Source organism: Halichoerus grypus, chromosome 4 (assembly GCF_964656455.1).
Source record: "Halichoerus grypus chromosome 4, mHalGry1.hap1.1, whole genome shotgun sequence".
Classification (NCBI taxonomy): Eukaryota; Metazoa; Chordata; class Mammalia; order Carnivora; family Phocidae; genus Halichoerus; species Halichoerus grypus.
The window spans coordinates 160,207,819-160,234,375 of record NC_135715.1 but is presented as its reverse complement, the minus strand read 5'-3'; the positions used below and the strand labels follow the sequence as shown (position 1 = coordinate 160,234,375).

Below are 26,557 nucleotides of genomic sequence, written 5' to 3'. Positions count from 1 at the left end.
ACTTAGAGGTGTACCATCTGGATTAGAATTCCAGCTCCACATTTATAGCCTCAATTTCTTTGTCATTAAAAAGAGTTGTACAACTGCACAATTGCATTCTTGGGCATTTATTCCAGAGAAATTGAAACATATTCACATAAAAATCTGTACATGAATGCTCATAGCAACTTAATTCCTAATAGCCCCAAACTGGAAACAACCCAGATGTTCTTCAACAAGTGAATGGTTAAACAAACTGGCACATTTATACAATGGACCAGTATGCAGCAATAAAAAAGAATAAACTGTTGATACGTGTAACATCGTGGAAGAGTCTTAAGTGAAAAAAAAGCCACTCTCCAAAGGTTACATATTGTATGATTCCATTTATATAATGTTCTTAAAATAACAAAATGATAGAGATGAAGAGCAGATTAATCGTTGCCAGGGGTTAAGGATCAGGGAGAGGGGAGCCTCTTGATAGAACAGTCTGTATCTTGATTGTGGCAGTAGTTACACAAATACACATATGTTATAAAATTGTATAGAACTACACAAACACACACACGCAGACAAGTGAGTGGTTATATAACTGCTGAAAACTGAATAACCTCTGTAGATTGTGCCAGTGAGAATTTCTTGGTCTTGATATTTTATATCAATAGTTATTCAAGATGTTACCATTGGGGGAAACTGGACCAAGGGTACCTGAGACCTCCTGGCACATATTTTGGGAACTTCCTGTGAGTCTATTTATTTAAAAAAAAAAAAAAAATTTAAAGGGTAATTACATTAAATGAGCAAATATAAGTAAAGTTCTTATTACAGTATTTAATGCATTTATGATGCATTAAATACTGTATATAGTAAATATAGTAGTAGTGGCGGCAGCAGCAGTGATAGTTTAGGCTTCTAGCCTCTTTCTAGGCTTTTCACTAGGACCATTCCAGCAGTCTTTTTTTTTTCTTTAAGATTTTATTTATTTATTTGACAGAGAGCGCACAAGCAGGGGGACTGGCAGGCAGAGGCAGAGGGAGATGCACATTCCCCGCAGAGCAGGAGAAGCCCAATGTGGGACTCGATCCCAGGACCCTGGGACCACGACCCGAGCCGAAGGCAGTTCCTTAACCAACTGAGCCACCCAGGCACCCCATTCCAATAGTCTTATGGGTCATCCTGGAGTCAGTCTTTTCTCCCTCCAGTCCATTCTGTAGTGCAACCAGAGTGTTCTTTCGGAAGTACCTATTACATATTACTTATTTTATGCAAAATACTTTAATGGCTCCCTGTTGTACTTTCATACGTTAATTTCAGTTTTTTTTTAATAATAGTGGAATGAAGCATTGGAGTCAGCATAACCTCCAGGATACTACAATAGGTGAATTAAAGATAAAAACAGAAAAATCTTGAGTGATTTTTCTCATCTTAAGGAACTATTAAGTATAAAGTTGTTGGGGTTTTTTGTTTATTTTAGTTTTGGGGGGCTTTTTTGGTATTGGTGCCTAACAAACTACATCAAAACTTAATGACTTAGGGCAAAGAGATTTATTATTTTTCATCATCTGTAGGTTGACTAAGCAGTCCTTCTGTTGGTTTCACTTAGCTCTCTCATGTAGTCGAATCTGCCTGGAGAATTGACTGAGTTGGAAGGTACAGCGTGTCCTCACTCACACGTTTGCACTTGGTGCTAGCTGTCCGTTAAAGTGCTTCAGTCTTCTCAGTGTAGCTTGTCTTTCTCTAGTAAGCTAGTCTGGCAACCTTACATGGCATTTTCATGGTAGCATTCTAAAAAGGTGAAGGTAGAAGCTACAGGGCTCCATGCTCTCTTTAGGGCTTAGGCTTTGGAACTTACATAATGTCCTTTCCATCACATTTCTGTTGGTCAAAGCAACTCGCAAAGCTAGCCTAAATTCAGGGGAATGGAGAAATAGAAAAAGACCTCTGTCTCTGTCAGTTTGGGCTGCTATAACAAAGTATGATAAACTAGGTGGCTTAAACAACAATTTATTTCTAACAGTTATGGAGGCTGGGAAGTTCAAGATCAATGTGCCAGCAAATTGTTTTTCTACTGAGAGCCCACTTCCTGGTTCAGAGAATGCTGTCTCTCATTGTGTTATGACATGGCAAACGGGCTAAGAGAGCTCTCTGGGGTCTCTTTTATAAGTACTCATCCCATTTATGAAAGCTCTACCTACTCATGACCTAATCACCTCCCAAAGCCCCTACCTCCTAATACCAATATATTGGGGGTTAATATTTCAGTATATGAATTGTGGTGAGACACAAACATTCAGATTATTTTCCATTTTCTTAATGTAAGGATGAAAAGCAGTCCAAAAAAATGACACTTTCACTAAGATTTGAAATATTTGTTGAGACTTAACCAAGTACAAATAAAAACATAAGTACAAAAGATGTTAAATGGCAAGCTAGGTAGGGCAGGTTCAAAATCTTTATGAAGTAGAATAGTCTGTGTAATATGTGGGAAATCAACCTTATTTGATTGTTATGCATACAACAATATTACTGAAAACTTGAAGGAGGTTATTCTGTAGAAAGGTTACTGATTTTTTTTATTTGGACAGCTTTTAAACAGCTGATTTAACATCTTTCATCAAAATGTTTATTTTTCCTAACCTCATTTTCATATAATTTGGTCTTGCCAGTCACAGTTTTATAAGCTACATTACTTTTCTAGAACATAACTCCTAAATGTTGGCAAGAAATTACAGTACTGCATTATGAAATCTTGTCACTGTACCAAACTACTATAAACACCCCTCCAACTGAGCTATAATGGTGCTGTACCTTCACAGAGTATAGGCTCTTTGTTTAGTCTTGCTTCCTACTCTATCCCGTTTCAGTGGAAATGTCTTACATTTTATCATCATTAAGTTGAAGCATAGCTGAGATGGCTCTTGGCATCTTAGACCACAGATTTGTTGCTGGAGTCTCTTTTTCACCCTATCAGTGAGGAATTGTGTTTGACTGCTAGATACAGAGATAAGAAATAACCATTGCTTAAACAAGATAGTAGTTCATTTCTTTGTCTTGTGAAAAAAAAAATCAGAAATTGGCAGTCTGGGACTGATATGGCAACTCCAGAGTTGTCAAGGATCCAGGCTCCTCCTGTCTTTTTCCTATGCCATTTTTAGCTTGTGGCTTCTATTCTCAAGGTCACAGAATGGTTGCTGGATATCCAGTCATCATATCCAAGTTCTAGGCAAAGGGAAGGAAGAAGAAAGGAAGAGAACTAAAGGGGCACACCTCTTATCTTTTAAGAAACCTTTCTAGAGTTACTCACACAGTATTTCCTCTGATCTCATTTACCAGAACTTAGTAATTTGGCCGTATTTGGCTATAAGTGAGGTTCAGAAATAGTTGAGCATATAGACTATATCAGTGGGGGTGGGGGTAGGCATCTGTATTGGGTGGGAACTAGTAGTCTTTGCCATACTTGCTTCTCTCTCTGCTGAGTCTGCTGCTGACTGCCCAGTTGTTGCTTTTAAGGCATTCATCCAATAGAATTGAATTAAGTACTGTGCTAGGCCTTGTTAGGAACTAGAAATGCAAACACAACTGAGGAATATTCCCTGCCCTAGAGAAGCTGTGGTTTAACAATAGGACTAATAAGCCTCTACACAGTTTTCTGGGAATGGAAAGTATTAAGTACTGTGTGCTGTTAGGACAGTTACCACTGTGATTCTACCTACCTCATCAATTTACAAGCAGCTTAAGATGGAGAGGGAGAGGTGATTGCTTTGAAAGAGCAATATTAATGAAAAGAAATCAGTTGTTCTCTGTTTCCTAAGGAGAGGGAATGAAGGCTGTTTCCCTTCTCTAAAGGCTAGAGAAAGAGGTCCTAAAAGAATCACTTGTGATGTTTTTTTGTATGCTTAAGAAGAGAGACTGTCGTTGGAAACTTTTTTTTTTTCTCCCAGCATGGGGCAAAAGCTCTTTAACCAGAGATATGTGGCATGAAGTAGTGATGAATATAAATGATGTTTTGATGTCTGCAACAACTCTAACTTGATGTGAAACCACCTGTGATATCTGTTGGTGACCCAAGACATAGAAAATACTGTGGATTTTTTTTAGTTGTTGTTTTGCTTACATTTATAATCAAATGAAATGATAAATTTTAGAGATTAAAAATAAAAGAATGATATGGGGTGCTTGGGTGGCTCAGTGGGTTAAGCATCCAACTCTTGGTTTTGGCTCAGGTCATGATCTCTTGGGTGGTGAGATGGAGCCCTACGTCAGGCTCTGTGCTCAGTGGGGAGTCTCCTTGAAGATTCTCTCCCTCTGCCCCTCCCTCCACTCGTACATGCTTCTCTCTCTAAAATAATTAAATAAGTCTTAAAAAAATTAAATAGAAATAAAAAGAATGATATAATTTTCTTCCCATCAAAGTTTATGAGTTTTATTCACAGATTCAGGGGGGGTCTGTGGACTCTAGGTTGAGAATTTGTGAATGAGGGGGAAAGAAAGGGCTTTGAATGGATACTGGCTTGTATGCTAAGAAAGGCTTTAAAGAGGAAGTGACTATTCATCTGAGTCTTGAAAGAGTAAGGCGGTTAGGTTAGAGGGTATTTGAAAGGCATTCTAGAGAGGAGGAGAGTAGCTTAAGAAAATGCATGGAGGTGTGAGATAGGTTGGCATGTCATGGAATTATAGGTTAACATTGATGAGGGACATCTGTGTTGAGCCAAGGTGTAATTTCTGTTCCTACTGACTGGGCCATTTTGTTCATGAGCATATTAAGCAAGTACAGTGACAGACCCTGTGTAGCCAGTCCTTAGATATTTACCTCTGGTCATCTTTCTTTTCAGGCATGGTGAACATGTAAATCTCCTGTGTTTCAGGGCCACCTCTGTATCAGCGTAATGCCAGCATCTCATATGGAACCATATGTAAACCAGGCCGGAATTTTTCTTTCTTTGATCATATGGAACTCTGCAAGTTCATAGATTAAGGGAATGTTGACATTTAGTAGAAGTGTGTGCCATGGGTGTTTGAGCCATTTGTTTTTAAGGCTTATTTGTGCTTCCAGGGCCTGTCCTAACCTTATATATAACCTTTTATAGTCAGGGTCAGCAACTTATGTAGTGGTAATAACCAATTTTCAAATAATGGCTTAAAATTAAAAAAAAAAAAGATTTATTTTTTCTCATGTAAAATGTTGAAAGTCTGGGTGACTGCAGGGCAGCTGTTTTCCATATGATGGGTCAGCAGTACATGTTTATATTTTTCCCTGCTTCTATTTTCATAGTGGCAAGGGAAGAACAGGCTGGAGAGTGCATACTGGCATTTAAATGCTTCCACAGGAATCATTTCCGCTCGTTGGTCAAAGCAAGTCAAGAGGTCACATCTGACTTAAAGAAGGTAGAGAACTATCATCTCATGTGCCCTAAAGGATAGGAAGAACTAATGTCTGGTATAGTATCACTTCCACTTAATGATGTAATGCTGCTAGGACATTCAACTTTATTGCTTGGTGGGTTAGAACACCCAGTTCTTTAAGGTAGATCGGGTCACATGGTCACTTTGGTGCCCCGTGGTCATTCTCTATCAGAACCCAAAAGCCAAGCAAGGAGCTCTTTCTCAAAAGTAGCATAACCCTCTACAGAAGAGGGCATAGCTTTATTCTAAAGCAGTGATTCTCAGGGCGCCTGGATGGCTCAGTTGGTTAAGCGTCCAACTCTTAATTTATGGCTTAGGTCATGATCTCAGGGTCGTGGGATTGAGCCCCTGTCAGGCTCTGCACTCAGCATGGAGTTGGCTTGGAATTCTCCTTCACCTGCTCGTGCTCTCTCTCTCTCTCTATGTATATATATAAATAAATAAAAAATTTTTTTTTTTAAAGATTTTATTTATTTGACAGAGCACAAGCAGAAGGAGAGAGAGGGAGAAGCAGGCTCCCTGCTGAGCAAGGAGCCCAATGTGGGACTCGATCCCAGAACCCTGGGATCATGACCCGGGCCGAAGGCAGCCACTTAACCAACTGAGCCACCCAGGCGTCCCAATAAATAAAATATTTAAAGCAGTGATTCTCAACCAGGGGCAATACTGCTTCCCAAGAGATATTTGGCAATGTTTGTATACATTTTGTCACAACTTGGGAGGAATGCTACTCGTATCTACTGGGGGAAAGGCCAGAGATGCTGCTAAATATCCTACCGTGTACAGGACAGCCCCTTGCAGCGTTAGGAGTGAGCAACCTCCTAATTGTGCCAAGGTTGAAAAACCCTATTCTGTGTGGGGCTTTATGCCTAGGTGGTTTGTGTTGTGATTCTCTTATCAGGGCCTATTGGTAGCTTTATATATCTGCCACAGACATTTCAAACAGCACTGAGTTTGCTGGATCCTAAGGCCCAAATAACAGTATCTTGCCCTGCCACATTGGCCTGCTACACTGCCTTGTCATGTCCTGGGCCCCATTTAAAACTGTCAGCTTTGGGGTGCCTGAGTGGCTCAGTCGTTAAGCATCTGCCTTCGGCTCAGGTCATGATCCCAGGGTCCTGGGATCGAGCCCCGAGTTGGGCTCCCTGCTCAGCAGGAAGCCTGCTTCTTCCTCTCCCACTCCCCCTGCTTGTGTTCCCTCTCTCGCTGTCTCTCTCTCTGTCAGAGAAATAAATAAAATCTTAAAAAAACAAAAACAAAAACTGGCAGCTTTATTGGCTATTCCAGAAATGGGACAGAGCAGCACTTTAAAATAATGGTTTATTTTGTTTCCAGAATCTAAAGAGGTCCACCAAGGACCATGTTTCTTTCTAAGTGGTGATGATGGGCTGAGCCATGGCAGCATGTCCTTTTGAAGAGAATGTCTTGGTATTTCTGGACACTAGATCCCTAGGGACTTCATCAAGGTCCCAGGTTCCTAAATTACTGTGTGATTCTCCACTCTCTGGCATACCTGTATCTTTCCAAGGTATCTCACTAACCCAGGTAAAATAAGCATGATGTTTTCAGTGTAACGAACAAGTATAATATCCTGTAGGTTCGTGAGATGTTCAGAGTTCCTGTAGTCTAGGTTGATGAGACATGGCTTCACCACTTACTAGCCATGTGACCTTGCACAAGTGATTTAACCTATCAGTGACTTCTTCATCTAGAAGATGGGGATGAGGACAGTACCAGCCATATGGGGTTTTTATAAACAGTAGATGAATTTTTAAAAATGCTTAGAGGGGGGCACCTGGGTGGCTCAGTTGGTTAGGCATCTGCCTTCGGCTCGGGTCGTGATCCCGGGGTCCTGGGATCGAGCCCTGCATCAGGCTCCCAGCTCAGCGGGGAGCCTGCTTCTCCCTCTCCCTCTGCCTGCCTGCCTGCCTGCCTACTTGTGATCTCTCTCTCTCTCTCCCTGTCAAATAAATAAATAAAATCTTTTAAAAAATAAAAAAATAAAATAAAAATGATTAGAGGATGCCTGGCTGGCTCAGTCAGTAGGGCATGTGACTCTTGATCTCAGGATTATGAGTTTGAGCCCCACATTGCGTATAGAGATTACTTAAAAATAAAATCTCCTCCCCCAAATAAAATCTTAAAAAAATAAATATGCTTATAATAGTGCCCCACATATAATAAATGCCGTATAAATATTAACTAATAAAATAATACTAGTAATAATACAGAATCTTTATGGAGAAAATATAAGTGGGTATTTTTTTTAAAGATTTTATTTATTTATTTATTTGAGAGAGGAAGCGAGACAGCCTGAGAGCAGGGGGGGAGGGGTAGAGGGAGATGGAGAAGCAGACTTCCTGCTGGGCAGGGAGCCCGACATAGGACTCAATCCCAGGACCCAGGGATCATGACCTGAGCTGAAGGCAGATGCTAAAGTGACTGAGCCACCCAGGTGCCCTGAGGTGGATATGTTTTTAAACTTAGCATAGGGAAGGAATTCATTAAGAAACAAAAAGCATAATGCTATAAAGAAAAAAAGATTGACAGATGTGACTAGCTGTTTTCTTAATTTGTAAATCTAAATTTTTCTTTAAAGATTTTATTTGTTTTTTGACAGAGAGAGACAGCGAGAGAGGGAACACAAGCAGGGGGAGTAGGAGAGGGAGAAGCAGGCCTCCTGCCGAGCAGGGAGCCTGATGGGGGGCTCGATCCCAGGACCCCGGGACTATGACCCGAGCCGAAGGCAGACGCTTAATGACTGAGCCACCCAGGCACCCCTGTAATTCTAAATTTTAAAGATAAGCTCCTTTGTATACATTTAATTATATTTAAAATTAGAAACAGTACATCTGTTTTCTAGTAGTATTCCAAAAGGAATAATGGTCATGATAAGAAGAAAGGAAGAAATATTTAGGCACTTAGATGCCCACCCCTACTCTATTCCCTTTTATCCAATTCCCTGCCTTCTCTTTTCCTAATAGTAGTTCTGGATTATGGTTAAAGATGATTAACTCAAGGGGCACCTGGGTGGCTCAGTTGGTTAAGTGTCTGCCTTCGGCTCAGGGTCCTAATCCCAGGGTCCTGGGATCGGGTCCCATGTTGGGCTCCCTGCTCCATGGGGAGTCTGCCTCTCCCTCAAATATTTTTTCTCTTGAGGAAGAGCTTCTCCTGAATTTTGTCAGTTAACTAGGTAAGGAAGAGAATTATTTAGAGGTAAGAATGCCACCAAACCCAAATACTACTGCTTTCCTTGATTCTTTAAATACCAACTACTTTGAACATTTATTTGGTACTTGAAAGATTTATTCTAAAATTCAGCGTAATTTCCTGGAATAAGTTGTATTTAAGGCATGCCCATCTTTAGCATCCAGAATATGGTCTCTATTAGTTCCCCCTGAAAGGAACAAGGGTTTCTTGGAGAAATGTTTGATCCTAAGTCTAGGGCAGGAACTGTACAAGATGAACCTGGAACTTCTACTCCTATCAGGAAGTTAGAAGATCATTTAGAGATTACTTATCTCTAATCATCATTTACTAGGTTTATGTCAAAAGAGCTTTTGAGCTATGTTGGGGGTTCCCATGACTAGTCCCAAGTTTCATGATTTGTTAGAATCACTCATAAGTCATTATATTCAGTTATACTTTATTACTGCAAAATGATAAAAATCAGCAAAATAAAAGGCACATAAGGTGAAATCTGGAGGAAACCAGGTGCAGGCTTGCAAGAGTCCTCTCCCAGTGGAGTTGAACAGAATGTGCTTAATGTGTGCTTAATTCCAGTAATGAGTTGTGACAACGTGTAAGATGTTGCCTACTAGGGAAGATCTCGAGCCTAGATGTCCGGGGTTTTTATTGGGGGGTCAGTCATACAGACCATAGTTACTGAAGTTTCAGACCTCCTGAAGGAAAGCTGATTTTACCATAGTCACATTGTTTATACAAGCTACCTCGGCAGACTGGTACAGTTTGATTGAAGCCCCAAGAATGCAAAACACTTACCAGAACATTTCAGGAGTTCATTTTCCAGGAGCCAGTTGTTAGAGTTGAACATGTTGCCCCAGTTATGTTGGAGACTAACTCTCATTCCCTCAGAATTTGACCCTATTTGGAAATAGGGTCGTTGGAAATGTAATTAGATAAGATGAAGTCATACCGGATGAGGGTGGACCTTTAATCCAATATGACTGGTGTCTTTATAAGAAGAGGAGAGGAGACACAGGCACAGTAAGAAGATAGCCATGTGACAACAGAGGCAATGGTTGGAGTAATGCATCTACAAGCCAGGGAATACCAAGGATTGCTGGCAACTCCAGAACCTGAAAAGGCAAGGAGGGACTCTCTGCAAGTTTCAGAGGAAGTATGGCCCTGCTGACATCTTGATTTTAGATTTCTAGCCTCCATCAGAACTGTGAGATAATATTATGCTGTTTTAAGCCATGCAGTTTGTGGTACTGTGTTATGGCAGCCCGAGGAAAGTAATACACTAGCCAGTGGCCACAATAACAAACCCTTGGGAATGTGCAAGGTTTGAACAACCCAGGCTTGCTGAGTTAACTATTGCCTTCACAGAAGCCAAGCATGAAAAAGCTTCCACTGGGCAAAGATGGGACAATTTGAGTATTAGTAAGAATAATAATTATAGTGGGTTGAAACATATCAAGTATATTTAGCCCGTGAGTTTATAATGATACTTAAAGCAAAACTAATTGGCTACCATTAGAGGATTCTAGTTAACCAACTCATTTTGGAAACTGGTAAATAAAGGGAAAAAAGTTAAGCATTTATCCCATCTTTCCTGTAAAAATGCTATTACTAAGTAACCAAATACTAGATACAGAAGTTTCTCTTTCTAGAAATATTCCAACTAATTAAATGAAGAAAGAATAATAGAATTAGGTAATTATTTATAACCATTTGGTAATCCCTAAAGATCTTAGGTGTTGATCACCAGTAGCTGGTAACATCACACACAGAACATGACAACCAGATGTCATGAACCTTCAGACAAAACAACACAATAAGAACCCCCAGAAAAATAAACCTAATCTGGTCAAACTGCTATATCCAACCACAATTTTATAAGAACTACAGAAGGCAGAGGAATATATTAAATCATCATAAGGTGCAATTAGCCAAATCCAGACATGTGGAAAATGGTAACTGTTTTCTTCAACAGATAAATTACAAGATACACATACACACACACATATAGATTAAAAGAGATTTAAGAGACATCATCCAGTCCTGATATGTAAACTTCATTTGGATACTGATTCAATGTTTTAAAAAACTGACATAATTGTAAATTTGAACAGCAACTGGATATTTGATTATATTAAGGAATTTTAAAATTTCTTAGATGTCACGATATTGTGGTTATTTTTTAAAAATACTTTTAAAAATTTTGTTTATTTGAGAGAGAGCACTGCAAAAGAGCACAAGTGGGGGGGAGGCAGAGGGAGAGGGAAAAGCAGGCTGCCCACTGAGCAGGGAGCCTAATGTGGGGCTAAATCCCAGGACCCCGGGATCATGACCTGAGCAGTTGCTTAACTGACTGAGCTACCCAGGCAACCCTCTTGTTTTTTTAATGTAAGCATTTATAACTCCAAATTTCCTCCTTAGCACCACTTTTGTTGCATCTCATAAGTTTTGTGTATTGTGTGTTTATTTTCATTTGTCTCAAATATTTTGTAATTTGTGATTTCTTCTTTGACTTCTTGGTTTTAAAGTGTGTTGTTTAATTTTCACAGTTTTGTGGATTTTCCCATTTTTCTTCTGTTCATTTCTGACTTCCTCCTATTATGATCACAGGAAATACTATGTGTGATATGTTTTTCTTAAATCTATTGAGACTTAATTTGTGGCCCAACATATGATCCATCCTGGAAAATGACCCAATTGTACTTTATTTATTTATTTATTTATTTATTTATTTATAAAGATTTTATTTATCTGAGAGAGAATGGGAGACAGCATGAGAGGGGGAGGGTCAGAGGGAGAAGCAGACTCCCTACTGAGCAAGGAGCCCGATGTGGGACTCGGTCCCGGGACTCCAGAATCATGACCTGAGCTGAAGGCAGTTGCTTAACCAACTGAGCCACCCAGGCGCCCCTATTTAATTATTTATTAAAGAGAGAGAGAGATAGCAAGAGCAGGAACACAAGCAGGGGGAGTGGGAGAGGGATAAGCAGGCTTCCCGCAGAGTAGGGAGCCCTATGTGGGGGCTTGATCCCAGGACCCTGGGATCATGACCTGAGCCGAAGGCAGATGCTTAACGACTGAGCCACCCAGGCGCCCCGACCCAATTGTACTTGAAGAATGTATCTGCTTTTGTTGGGTACAGTGTTCTGTATACGTGTGTTAGATCTCGTTGTATTATTGTGTTGTTTACATCCTCTGTTTCCCTCATTTCCTTCTGTGGGGTACTGAAGTCTCCAAATATTATAGAACTATTTTTCTCTTTAGTTCTGTCAGTTTTGCCTCATATATTTGGATGGTCTCATTAGGTGCATAAATGTTTGTTATGTCTTCTTGCTGTGTTGACCTTTTATATGTCCTCCTTTGTCTCTTTTTTTGAATTAAAAGTTATTTTATTAGATATTAGTATAGCCATCTTTGATCTCTTTCAGTTACTATTTGCATAGACTATCTTTTTGTAATCTTTTACTTTCAATCTGTGTCTTTGGATCTCAAGCGAGTCTTTTGTAAACAGCATATTGTTGGATCATGCGTTTTTATTGTTCTGCAAAAGTTTTGTCTTTTTGAAGAATTTAATCCATTTACATTGTAATTATTGATAAGGATTTTTATAGTTTTGCTATTTGTTTTCTATGTATTTTATTGCTTTTTTTGTTCCTCATTTCTGCATTACTTTTGCATTTAGTTGATATTTTTAGTGAAATGTTTACATTTATTTCTCATTTCCTTTTGTGTATATTCTGTAGCTGTGTGTGTGTGTGTGTGTGTGTGTGTGTGTGGTTACTATGGGGATTGCATTTAACATTCTAAAGTAATAACACTGTAATTTGAATTTATACTAACTTTAATAACATATAAAATTTCTACTGGTCTGTTTCCCACCCCTTTCAGTTGTTGATTGTATCTTTGTACATTGTGTGCTCCAAAACATAAGCAAATTCTTTTAGTCTCTATGCAGTTGACAATAAAGTAAATGTCAAGGTTGGTACATTACCTTGCTGTACAATCGTGACAATCTTTTTATGATACGAGGCGTGGAGAAGTCATAATTAAATTAACCTCAGCACCTCTTCAGTGCTTAGAAGATAAATTAGTCATCCCAAACCTGTACCTTGAGCAGATGCTGCTTTCCTCCTAAACTTCTTGTACAAATTAGGAAGTGTTTGCAAATAAATAAATAAATGCATTAGTTTCTTAAATTATGTAGAAAACAAAATGTGGGCAGATGTGCCAAAGTTACAGTAATACTAGCTTTTACACTAATATTAGTTCTTTTTAATGTATTAGTCTCCTAAATCATGTAAAAAATGGTTATAAATCATTGTTACAATAATATTAGCTTTTATAATTGCACATGTATTTACCTTTGCTGATGTGTTTATTCCTTCATAAAGCTTTGAGTTAACTGTCTAGTGTCTTTATTTCACCTTATAGGAGTCCCTTGAGCATCTCTTGTAGGGCAGGTCTGGTGGTAGTGAACTCCCTCAACTTTTGTTTATCTGGGAATGTCTTATTTCGCATGTCACTTTCTTTTTTTTTTATTGTTCGCGGTAAAGAGGAGTTTTATTTTATGAAAGACCCATGATGGTCTTTATTCAAGGGTGTTTAATTTCTAAAGCCCCAATCCAACATTTTTTTTTAAATTTAAATTCAATTAATTAACATATAAGCTATTATTAGTTTCAAAGGTAGAGGTCAGCGATTCATCAGTCTTATGTAATACCCAGTGCTCGTTACATCATGTGCTCTCCTTAATGTCCATCACCCAGTTACCCCATCCCCCCACCCCATCCCCTCCAGGAGCCTTCAGTTTGTTTCTTATGATTGAAAGAAGAGTCTCTTATGGTTTGTCTTCCTCTCTGATTTTGTCTTGTTTTATTCTTTCCTCTCTTCCCCTACGATCCTCTGCCTTGTTTCTTAAATTCCACTTATGAGTGAGATCATATAATTGTCTTTCCCTGATTGACTTATTTTGCTTAGCATAATACCCTCTAGTTCCATCCATATCATTGCAAATGGCAAGATTTCATTTTTTTTAATGGCTGAGTAGTATTCCATTGTATATATATCACATCTTCTTTTTCCATTCATCTGTCAGTGGACATCTGGGCTCTTTGTGGATATTGCTGCTATAAACATTGGAGTGCAGGTGTCCCTTCGGATCACTACATTTGTATCTTTGGGGTAAATTTCCAGTAGTGCAAGTGCTGGGTTGTAGGGTAGATCTATTTTCAACTTTTTTTTTTTTTTTTTAAGATTTCATCTATTTATTTGACAGAGAGAAGCAGTGAGAGAGGGAAACACAAGCAGGGGGAGTGGGAGAGGAGACGTAGGCTTCCCACGGAGCAGGGAGCCCAACGCAGGGCTTGATCCCAGGACCCTGGGATCATGACCTGAGCCAAAGGCAGATGCTTAACGACTGAGCCACCCAGGTGCCCCTATTTTCAACTTTTTTTTTTTTGAGACAGCATAAGTGGGGATGAGAGAGAGGGAGAAGCAGACTCTCTGCTGAGCAGGGAGCCCAATGTGGGGCTTGATCCCAGGACCTGAGATCATGACCTGAGCCGAAGGCAGATGCTTAACTGACTGAGCCACCCAGGCCCCCCTATTTTCAACTTTTTGAGGAACCTCCATACTGTTTTCCAGAGTGGCTGCACCAGTTTGCATTCCCATCAACAGTGTAAGAGGGATCCCCTTTCACAGCTTCCTTACCAACATCTGTCATGTCCTGACTTGCTAATTTTAGCCATTCTGACAGGTGTGAAGTGGTATTCCATTGTGGTTTTGATTTGTATTTCCCTGATGCCGAGTGATGTTGGGCATTTTTTCATGTGTCTGTTGGCTATTTGTATGTCTTCTTTGGAGAAATGTCTGTTCATGTCTTCTGCCCATTTCTTGATTGGATTATTTGTTCATTGGGTGTTGAGTTTGAGAAGTTCTTTATAGAGCCCTTTATCTGATAAGACATTTGCAAATATCTTCTCCTATTCTGTCGGTTGTCTTTTGATTTTGTCGACTGTTTCTTTTGCTGTGCAAAAGCTTTTTATCTTGATGAAGTCCCAGTAGTCCATTTTTCCCTTTGTTTCCTTTGCCTTTGTTTCCCTTGCCTTTGAAGATGTGTCTATCAAGAAGTTGCTGCAGCCCAGGTCAGAGAGGTTGCTGCCTGTGTTCTCCTCTAGGATTTTGATGGATTCCTGTCTCACATTTAGGTCTTCACCCATTGAGTCTATTTTTGTGTATGGTGTAAGGAAATGGTCCAGTTTCATTCTTCTGCGTGTGGCTGTCCAATTTTCCCAACACCATTTGTTGAAGAGACTGTCTTTTTTTCCATTGCGTATGGTTTCCTGCTTTGCCAAAGATTATTGACTATATAGTTGAGGGTCCATTTCTGGGTTCTCTATTCTGTTCCATTGATCTATGTGTCTGTTTTTGTGCCAGTACCATACTGTCTTTTTTTTTTAAGATTTTATTTATTTATTTGACAGAGAGAGACACAGCGAGAGAGGGAACACAAGCAGGGGGAGCGGGAGAGGGAGAAGCAGGCTTCCCGCGGAGCAGGGAGCCTGATGCGGGGCTTGATCCCAGGACCCTGGGATCATGACCTGAGCCAAAGGCAGACGCTTAACGACTGAGCCACCCAGGCACCCCAGTACCATACTGTCTTGATGATTACAGCTTTGTAACAGAGGTTGAAGTCTGGGAATGTGGTGCCACCCGCTTTGGTTTTCTTTTTCAACATTCCTTTGGCTATTTGGGGTCTTTTCTGGTTCCATACAAATTTTAGGATTATTTGTTCCAGTCCTGTGAAAAAAGTGGATGGTATTTTGATAGGGATTGCATTGAATGTATAGATTGCTCTAGGTAGCATAGACATTTTCACAATATTTGTTCTTCCAATCCATGAGCATGGAATGTTTTTCTTTGTGTCTTCTTCAGTTTCTTTCATGACTGTTCCATAGTTTTCTGAGTACAGATCCTTTGCCTCTTTGGTTAGGTTTATTCCTAGGTATCTTATGGTTTTTGGTGCAATTGTAAATGGGATCAACTCCTTAATTTCTCTTTCTTCTGTCTCATTATTAGTGTATAGAAATGCAACTGATTTCTGTGCATTTTATATCCTGCCACTTGCTGAATTCCTGTATGAATTCTAACAATTTTGGGGTGTTGTCTTTTGGGTTTTCCACATAGAGTATCATGTCATCTGCAAAGAGTGAGAGTTTGACTTCTTTGCCGATTTGGATGCCTTTTATTTCTTTTTGTTGTCTGATTGCTGAGGCTAGTTTTGGTACTCTGTTGAACAGCAGTGGTGATAGTGGACATCCCTGCCGTTGTTCCTGACCTTAGGGAAAAGCTCTCCGTTTTTCCCCATTGAGAATGATATTCGTTTTGGGCTTTTTGTAGATAGCTTTTATGATATTGAGGTATGTTCCCTTTATCCCTACACTGTGAAGAGTTTTAATCAAGAAAGGATGCTGTATTTTGTCAAATGCTTTTTCTGTATCTATTGAGAGGATCATATGGTTCTTGTCCTTTCTTTTATTAACGTAGTGTATCTCCTTGATTGATTTGCAGATGTTGAACCACCCTTGCAGCCCAGGAATAAATCCCACTTGGTGGTGGTGAATAATCCTTTTAATATACTGTTGAATCCTCTTGGCTAGTATCTTGTGAGAATTTTTGCATCCATGTTCATCAGTGCTGTTGATCTCTAATTCTCCTTTTTGGTGGGGTCTTTGTCTAGTTTTGGAATCAAGGTAATGCTGGGCTCATAGAAAGAGTTTGGAAGTTTTCCTTCCATTTCTTTTTTTTGAAACAGCTTCAGAAGAATAAGTATTAGTTCTTCTTTAAATGTTAGAATTCTCCTGAGAAGCCATCCAGCCCCAGACTTTTGTTTGTTGGGAGATTTTTGATTACTGCTTCAGTTTCCTTGCTGGTTATGGGTCTGTTCAGGTTTTTTATGTCTTCCTGTTTCAGTTTTGGTAGTTTATACATCTCTCTAAGAATACATCTATTTCTTCCAGATGGCCTAATTTGTTGGCACATATTTGCTCATAATATGTTCTTATAATTGCTTGTATTTCTTCAGTGCTGATTATGATCTCTCCTCTTTTCATTCATGATTTTATTTATTTGGGTCCTTTCTCTTTTCTTCTTGGTAAGTCTGGGCAGGAGTTTATCGATCTTAGTAATCTTTTCACAGAACCAGCTCCTAATTTCTTTGATCTGTTCTACTGTTCTTTTGGTTTCTGTTTCATTGATTTCTTCTCTAATCTTTATTACTTCTCTTCTCCTGCTGGATTTAGGCTTTATTTGCTGTTCTTTCTCTAGCTCCTTTAGGTGTAGGGTTAGGTTGTATATTTGAGACCTTTCTTGTTTCTTGAGAAATGTTTGTATTGCTATATACTTCCCCCTTAGGACTGCCTTTGCTGCATCCCAAAGGTTTTGAACAGTTGTGTTTTCATTTTCATTTACTTCCATGATTTTTTTAAATTCTTTAACTTTTTGGTTGACCCATTCATTCTTTAGTAGGATGCTCTTTAACCTCCATGTATTTGAGTTCTTTCCAAATTTCCTCTTGTGACTGAGTTCAAGTTTCAAAGCATTGTGGTCTGAAAATATGCAGGGAATGATCCCAGTCTTTTAATACTGATAGAGACCTGATTTGTGACCCAGTATGTGATCTGTCCGGGAGAATGTTCCATGTGCACTTGAGAAGAATGGGTATTCTGTTGCTTTTCGATGGAATGCTCTGAATATATCTGTGAAGTCCATCTGGTCCAGTGTGTCATTCAAAGCCCTTGTTTCCTTGTTGATCTTCTGCTTAGATGATCTGTTCATTGCAGTGAGGGTGGTGTTAAAGTCCCCTGTTATTATTGTATTATTATCAATGTGTTTTTTCAATTTTGTTATTAATTGATTTATATAATTGGCTGCTCTCATGTTAAGGTCATAAATATTTACAATTGTTGGATCTTCTTGTTGGATAGGTCCATTAATTATGATATAGTATGTCCATTCTCATCTCTTATTACAGTCTTTGGTTTAAAGTCTAATTTGTCTGATACAAGGATTGCTACCCCAACTTTCTTTAAATGTCCGTTAGCATGATAAATCATTTTCCACCCCTTCACTTTCAATCTGGAGGTGTCTTTGGGTCTAAAATGAGTCTCTTGCATACCTATGGATCTTGCTTTTTTATCCAGTCTGATAGCCTGTGTCTTTTGATTGGGGCATTTAGCCCATTTACATTCAGAGTTACTATTGAAAGATAGGAATTTGGGACACCTGGGTGGCTCAGTCATTGGGCATCTGTCTTCAGCACAGGTCACGATCCCAGGGTCCTGGGATCGAGTCCCTGCATCGGGCTCCCTCCTCCACGGGAAGCCTGCATCTCCCTCTCCCTCTCCCACTCCCCCTGCTTGTATTCCCTGTCTCGCTGCATCTCTCTCTGTCAAGTAAATAAAATCTTTAAAAAAAAAAAAAAAGAAAGATAGGAATTTAGTGCCACTGTATTACCTTTAAAGTCACCATTTCTGTATATTGTCTCTGTTCCTTTCTGGTCTATGTTACTTTTTTGGGCCCTCTCTTTGCTTAAAGGTACCCCTTTAATATTTCTTGCAGGGCTGGTTTAGTGATCACAAATTCTTTTAGTTCCTGTTTGTCCTGGAAGCTTTTTATCTCTCCTTCTATTTTGAATGACAGCCTTGCTGGATAAATTATTCTTGGCTGCATATTTTTCTGATTAGGACCCCGGCACCTAAATTTTTAAAGGATGTTTTTGCTGGATATTTAGAGGATATTTACTATATTCTAGACTGGTAGTTATTTTCTTTTGTCCTTGTAACTGTCATTCTGTTATGTCCTGGCTTCTTTTGTTTCTATTGAGAAATTTGCTGTCAGTCTTACTGTTTCTTTGAAGGTCAACTAATTTTTTTCTATGAATTTTCTCTTCCTTCACTCCTTCCTTTCATAGTTTGATTATGATATCGTGGGCATGGTTTTCTTTGAGTATATTCTGCTTGGAGTTGGCAGAGTATCTTGAATCTCTGAAATGATTTCTTTCAACAGTTTTGTAAAACTCTGTTATTCTCTCTTCGAATATTGCTTATATCTCTTTCTTCTCTTGTCTGGGACTTTGGTTGTATGTATACTAGACATTTTGAGCATGTCTTCCATTTCTCTTAACCCTCTTCTCTAACTTTTCCTGTACCTTCTACTCTTCTTTCTGTCTTCTTTCCTAATTTCTTTCTCCAGCTATAGTTTGTTATTTCTTACTGACTTAGTCTTCTAATCGTATGGTCTGCTGTGTCCAGTTTGCTATAAAACCAATATATTGAGTTCTTAATTTCATATATTGTATTTTTCAGTTCTAGAATGTACATTTAATTATTTTTATAGATCCTAATTCATTGGTGAAATTCTCCATCTCATCCATTTTGTCCATTTTCCCCTTTGTTTTCTTTAGTATGTTATTCAGAATTATTTAAAATTGTTGTCCTTGTGTGTGAATTCTATTATTGGATCATCTGTGGATCTGACTCTGTCTAGTTTTCTCTTAATTATTGGTCATATATTTGTCACTTAGCATATTTAATAATTTTTTATTTTGTGCCAGACCTTACGTATGAAAGAACCATAGAGGCTCCAGTGTTACCTTCCTGACAGGGTTCCCATGTTTTTTCTGTTGCTCAAATGACTGAGGGGCTTATTTCTTCCAGCTTATCAAGAGTTGAGCTGTGTTAAAGTTTAATAAATCTCCATTTCCTATCCTTTGCCCTGTTGGCTTTTTTTTTTTTTTCCCCCCTCTTTCTTAAATTGAGAACCTAGTGAATATCTGTTTCATTAACCCTGAAAGATTTTTGGAGACCCTCTCTACAGAGATTCCCAGTATAGCTTTCAAGACTGCCTGCTTACACTGCTTCAAAATCTGGCAGTTGTCTTGGTGGCTCAGAATTCCCAAGGTACAAAACGAGAGTTTCCTTGGGGTGCCTAGCTGGCTCAGTTGGTAGAGCATGCAACTCTTGATCCTTGGAGATGAGTTCGAGCCCCATGTTGGGTGTAGAGATTACTTAAAAATAAAATATTAAAAAAAGAGAGTGAGTTTCTTTTACATCAAATGTCCCTTCCCAAAGTATGATCAGCTCCTGGTGTATCTTTCCAGAGATATTATGTTAGTCCTTTTCAAGTTTTTTAACCCACTGCATAACTCAGGAAGTGAAAATCTCATGTGATAGTAGATAAGAGCTAAAAAGTCAGCTGCTATTGTTGTATTAGGAGGCCCTAACATATCTTTAGTTTGAAAAACATCAGAGATTTTGCAAATGATAATGTAACTTAACTCCAAGAGAATTTTATTGTATTACTTGTATTTTTTTAAATCACATTTTGTTAATGAACATATTTAAAAATGTTACTTTTGGGGGGTTTTAGATTTTAAAGTTGTGATACAGTTTTGAATCAAAATGGTAGAGCATAATGTGGTCAGCAACTACTTGAAAATAGTTTTTACTTTATGAGAAAAGTATACTTTTAGCAATCTGAAAAGGATTCTCTCTGATCAAAAAAGCTTTTAATATGTTTTGTACCCAAATTTCAAATAATAGCATTTTCTGTGTGCTTTTTAAAAATGATAAAATTTTCAGTTCTCTGAATCTCACCAAAATGATTTTATAGCCATTGATACTTCTTATTTAAGTCTGATGTTACACAGCATATTGAAATTTTAATGATTGTTTGCACATGCGTGTATGAGAGTGATATCACTGTAACATGTTCCAAAAGTTGGATTCATAGAATTTTTGATTGAAAAGGACTTAATTTTATAGATAATTCAAGTGAAGCTCCAGAATATTTAAGTACCTATTCAAGGTCTTACAGATGATTAATGGGAAATTTGAAACTAAAAGTGGGACTTCTGTTCACCAAATCTGGTATTTTTTAAATTAGGTTTGATGATGGTACACAAGTATATGCTGGTTATTATAGAAAGTTTTTAATCCTTAATTATTTCTAAAAATAGATAAATTGTGTTATGTGTTATTAAAGTTCTCTTCATTACATTTTAAGACTATTATCTCAGTATTTCATAGTTTTTAATTTTTATTTTTTATAGAGCTGGAGAATATTTTAAGTCTCAACAAATGAATTCCACACTTGAATTCTGCCGCATTCCTGTGCCACCTCCTCCTTTAGAAAACTGATCTTAGAACAGAGGTAAAATTATGGAACTTAACTTTTTAAAGGATAAAGAATGAGTTTTCCATACAATTAGTCATGTTGGAATTTTTGGTTATCTTTGGTGGGTAGCTTCTATTTATTTGGCAATTTTACCTAAGAGACTTGAAATAATCACATCTTAATTATTGCCTTGGAGTTTTACTTTTGAAAGTATTTCCTTTTGAATTGTTGTGCCTTTTAACCTTGTTGCCTGATCTTTACAGTTATTGAATAATTGAATATACTCAGCATAATTATATTATGTGACTACACTGAGATTAGTCCTGTCCAGTAGAATTTCTCTGATGATGTCCATGTTCTGTGTCCATGCTCTCCAGTATAGGAGCTAATAGCCACATGTAATTACTGAGCACTTGAAATGTAGCTAGTGCAACTGAGGAATTGAATCTTTAAATTTTATTTTATTTTAATTAATTTAAAATAGCCACATGTAGCTAGTGGCTATCATATTGAATGGTGCAGCCCTAGGTTATTTGTTAGAGAAGTTGGTATTTATAATAACCACACATCTTGAGTGCTTAAATTTCAGAATTATACCTTGAAATATTTTCATAGTTTTTGGCTTAGTTTGAAAATTTGCAGTAGTAAAACCATTTTTTACTATTTCATATGATTCCCTGATAATTGCATAGCTTTGTTTATCCAATAATGTTGGTCTACAGTTTCCAAAAAAAAAAAAAAATACATGCTTACTGTCAGCTAAGACACAGTTTCTACCCATGTAGGCAATGGAAAGCTTATTGTACTTGGATGAGTTCTGTGAGTTTGCTTCCTGGCAAGTAATTATTGACTTCCATCAGATCTTGTTCCAGCAGTTTATTATTTTGTTCATTATGTTGTATTCAGGGCTTGCTAATAAAAGTTGCCATTACCATGGTCACCAAAAAGATAATTATTCTCTGTGATATCTTTTTTACTTTGTTAAATACTCTGAAAGTGAGGCAGTATGGCCTGAATTGAGCTGCAAACTGGAATATTGGCTTGAATTTTGCTTTTAAGATTTTAATTTTTTTTTTTTTTAAGATTTTATTTATTTATTTGACAGAGAAAGAGACAGTGAGAGAGGGAACACAAGCAGGGGGAGTGGGAGAGGGAGAAGCAGGCTTCCCGCTGAGCAGAGCCCAATGCGGGCCTCGATCCCAGGATCCTGGGACCATGACCTGAGCCGAAGGCAGACGCTTAATGACTGAGCCACCCAGGCGCCCCTAATTTTTTTTTTTTTTTTAAGTATTCTGTAGGCCCAACATGGGGCTCGAATTCATGACCCCGAGATCTAGTTGCATGCTCTACTGACTGAGCCAGCCAGGCGCTACTTGATGTTTGCTTTTAAATATAGTTTTTATATCCCAGGTAATGGGATGGATATAATATGTTGTAGAAAAAACCTTCAGCATTATATATTGTATGGGTAAGTAAAAAGAAAACTGGCCGTACATTTATAACTATGTTCCCAGCTACCTCTAGATACTAAGATACTGGGAATAGTTCAGAAATCCATATTTACAAATTTCTCTGTAACCGTACTATTCTATTTTCAAATAAAGGTACTAAAATATATTTTTAGGATTTTCTTTACTTATTTTTTAAAGATTTTATTTATTTGACAGCGAGAGAGGAAACACAAGCAGGGGGAGTGGGAGAGGGAGAAGCAGGCTTCCTATGGAGCAGGGAGCCCAATGCGGGGCTCGATCTCAGGACCCCGGGATCACGACCTGAGCCGAAGGCAGACGCTTAATGACTGAGCCACCCAGGCACCCCTATTTTTAGGATTTTAGATGTAGTAAGTAACTTACCCTTGTAGAAGACTGAAGCCCAGAGGGTTTAAATGATTTGTCCAAGGTCACATAAGCAGTGTGGTTCATCGATTCAACAAATACACATAAGTACCTGCCATAAGTCTGGATACCACAGTGTGCTTGTTAGCTTTGAGTACATAGCGAACATTCAAATGTGAGCGAAACAGAAATGGATTTTGTTTTCATGTAACTCACAATCTGATGGGGAAGATAGACAATAAGTAATAAGATCTAAGAAGCAAGGTACAAAATTCAAAGCACTAGGAAGTAAATGAACATATTTGTTGGAATGGAAAATACTAGAAAAGGGAGAAGGGGATGCTGTTTAGATAAAGTGGTCAAGACTGGCCTGCTGAGATTAACAGGACTGGAAGCCGCCAGCTATTTAAATAACAGTAGTAGGACAGCATTCTAGGCTGGAACAGTCTATACAGAATCCCTGGGGTGAAGGGGTGCACAAGGCTATGGAAAAATGGAAAGGGGGGTATGGCCAGGACATAGGAAGCTATGTGGGGAGTAGTATGAGCTATAAGAAAGGGGCCAAGGTACATTTTTCAACTGTTCGCTTTAGAATAGGCATTAAATTAAATCTAAGTTCTACCAGTTAAACCGTTTTACCTTGTGTGGGTCATTCGACCTCTTTACCCTTTAATTTTCTTGTCTATTATTTGGGAATAACAGAGGCTATATTATAGTATATAGGATCAGGAAAATTAAGTATATAATATTTGTAGCAAACATTTATAGTAGTTACTTTGTGATAAGAACTGTCCTGAGTACACAATAATTGTATGAAATTACTACTGTGCTGCTGTTATCCTTTTTGAAATGAGAGAAATGAGACACAGAGGGTTTAAGTATAGGTAGGAAGGGGGGTAAGAGGGCTTAAACATAGCTGTAGTAAGTGACCTTAAACTTAGACAATCTGGTTCCAGAGTCCATGCTCAAAGTGTGTCCTGGGGATCCTTTAAGTGGGTTTGTGGAGATCAAAACAGTATTTGCTGCCTTCATTGTCATTCTCTGATAAATATAGAGTGAAGGTTCTTAGCAACCAATTAAATGCAGAATTACGAGATTTACAAAATATGTAAAACAATATGCACTACTTTTCTCACCAAATTTGTTTTTGTTATGGAAAAAGAAAATTTTGATTTAAAACATTTTTGTAAAAAAATGTTATTTATGTTAACATGTTGTTAGTTTTTAAATGAATTAATAGACCTTTTTTAAAGATTTTATTTATTATTTATTTCACAGAGAGAGACACAGCTAGAGAGGGAACACAGGCAGGGGGGAGCGGGAGAGGGAGAAGCAGGCCTCCCACAGAGCAGGGACCCTGATGTGGGGCTCAATCCCAGGACTCTGGGATCATGACCAGAGCCAAAGGCAGATGCTTAACGACTGAGCCACCCAGGCGCCCCTAAATGAATTAATAGACTTTTTTTTTTTTAAGATTTTATTTATTTATTTGACAGAGAGAGACACAGCGAGAGAGGGAACACAAGCAAGGGGAGTGGGAGAGGGAGAAGCAGGCTTCCCGCTGAGCAGGGAGCCCAATGTGGGGCTCGATCCCAGGACCCTGAGATCATGACCTGAGCCGAAGGCAGACGCTTAACGACTGAGCCACCCAGGCGCCTCAATTAATAGACTTTTTAAATGTAAGAGTGAAAGGGGGTTCTGAGACAAAAGTTGAGAACTGCTGCTCTAAACCACTAGATTCTATTGCCTTGTTAAATCAGATAAGATATAGAAAACAGCTGATACAATGTTTATACTTGATAGGCTTACTAATTTATTTTTTCCTCACTTTTAAGGTAATTTTTTTCACCTTTTAACATTTCTGAAATCAGGTGCTTTTTAAAGAAGCTGTTAACCTCCAACTATATTTAATTTGGGAAAATAAAATTATTAGCTTAATCACATGGAAAATGCAGGCAGAAATCTCAGGTTTTATTATGACCGAAAATAAAACTGTCATTGTTAAAGGTGCTAAATCATTGAGTTCATGAGCCCAACTAAATCAATAGATGTTTGAGTGCCGGTTATGTGCCTCGTACTTGAGATACAAAACCTGTCCCTGTGAAGTACAGGTTCTGGTGGGAAAGACAGACAGTAATACTTAAATAAGATAATTACAGATTTTGCTAAATGCTATGAAGGAAATGGACAGAATGGTAGGGTTTGGAAGGAGGAGGAACTTGGGGGAGCGAATTTAGGTATAGTAAGTAGAGAGGGCTTCTCTGAGGGGGTGACATTTGAACTGAGTATAATCCAGACATATATAGAAAGAGCTTGGGAGAGTGTGCCATATGGCTAGTATAAAGAACAAAGATGTCCAGAAATGTAAAGGATGATTTAAAAGTCACATATGATTATATGGATAAGCTTATGTTTTTGTCCTTTAGTTAAACTTTTTTTGTTTTATTAATAAAGATTTGTTTCTCATTTTCTACTTAAATTTGTTAATAAATTACAGTCTTAAAATTTTAGTAGTATTGTAGGGTGCCTGGGTGGCTCAGTTGGTTAAGCGACTGCCTTCGGCTCAGGTCATGATCCCAGAGTCCCAGGGTTGAGTCCCGCATCGGGCTCCCTGCTTAGCGGGGAGTCTTCTTCTCCCTCTGACCCTCCCCCCTCTTGTGCTCTCTCTCTCGCTCTCTCTCAAATAAAATCTTTAAAAAAAAATTAGTGGTATTGTAGAGTTGAGGAAATATGGTGGTGCTTGATTATAATTATTAATACCACTGTCTTTCTGTATTTAAAGGTATTATCTTGCAGTCTTTTATTTTTATTTATTTTTATTTTTTTAAAGATTTTATTAATTTATTTGACAGAGTGAGAGACAGAGAGAGGGAACACAAGCAGGGGGAGTGGGAGAAGGAGAAGCAGGCTTCCCACTGAGCAGGGAGCCCGACACTGTGGGGCTCGATCCCAGGACCCTGGGATCATGACCTGAGATCCCAGAACCCCGGGATCATGACCTGAGCCAAAGACAGACGCTTAACAACTGAGCCACCCAGGTGCCCTATTTTTTATTTTAATTAACATATAATGTATTATTTGTTTCAGAGGTACAGATCTGTAATTCATCAGGCAGTCATTTTTAAAATAGTATTGGTAGAAGCCAAAGTGATTTGCTAAGCAAACTTGTGGTTATAGGAGAGATCAGATAGGAATTTAAAGTAAGAAATGTAACCTGGATGTGATACTTTTTTTTTTTTTTTAACTGAAGGATTACTTGGGGTGCTTTTCAAAATATATATTCCAGGCCCCATATCAAATAGGGATTCTGATACAATATATATTAGATTAAAAAGATTTGTGTTTCTTTTTGAAAATAATATTTGGGTTTCTTTTTTCTTTTAAAAGCAGTTGTTCTTTGTAGAGAATTGGAAAAAAATATTAATTGTAGTTATTTTCCTTTCCCTTTTCTATAAAGTAGTAGCATACATTTTAAAAATCTTCTAATCCCTTGTATTTAGCAAAAAGAGAACATACTAGAAACACTAATTTTCCTAAAACATATAAATTTTGATTTAAACGATTTTCAGTATTTTAAATATTTATTAAAAACTTGTTCATTTTGATTTTTTAAAGTGTTTATTTTGTGTAACAATAGCTAGTGAGAAAACATAATGAAAAAGAATCACAGTGGCAACAAGAAAATATAAACTATAGGAATTAACTTAATTGAAGGAATCAACTTAATTGAAGTGTGTTGGTGTATATGAAGAAAAAATAAAATTTATACTAATTTATACATATATAAGAGGATTTTTTTTTTTTAAGATTTTATTTATTTATTTCACAGAGAGGAGAGAGGGAACCACAAGCAGGGGGAGTGGGAGAGGGAGAAGCAGGCTTCCCGCTGAGCAGGGAGCCCGATGCGGGCCTCGATCCCAGGACTCTGGGATCATGACCTGAGCCTAAGGCAGATGCTTAAC

General features: G+C 38.2%; 1 protein-coding gene across 8 annotated transcripts in view; it reads left to right on the top strand.

The window, feature by feature from the left end:
* HYCC2 (hyccin PI4KA lipid kinase complex subunit 2) overlaps positions 1-26,557 on the top strand; it is an 85,417-nt gene that overhangs the window by 5,463 nt on the left and 53,397 nt on the right. For 4 of the 8 annotated variants that reach the window (XM_036098556.2, XM_078071179.1, XM_036098549.2 and 1 more), the window contains exons 3-4: positions 5,252-5,364; positions 20,696-20,796. The gene's annotated coding sequence lies outside the window, so the exon portion shown is untranslated. Of the gene's footprint in view, positions 1-5,251; positions 5,365-5,397; positions 5,417-20,695; positions 20,797-26,557 lie in introns of those variants that run through there. The other 4 variants (XM_036098553.2, XM_036098547.2, XM_036098550.2 and 1 more) reach the window with 2 other exon arrangements.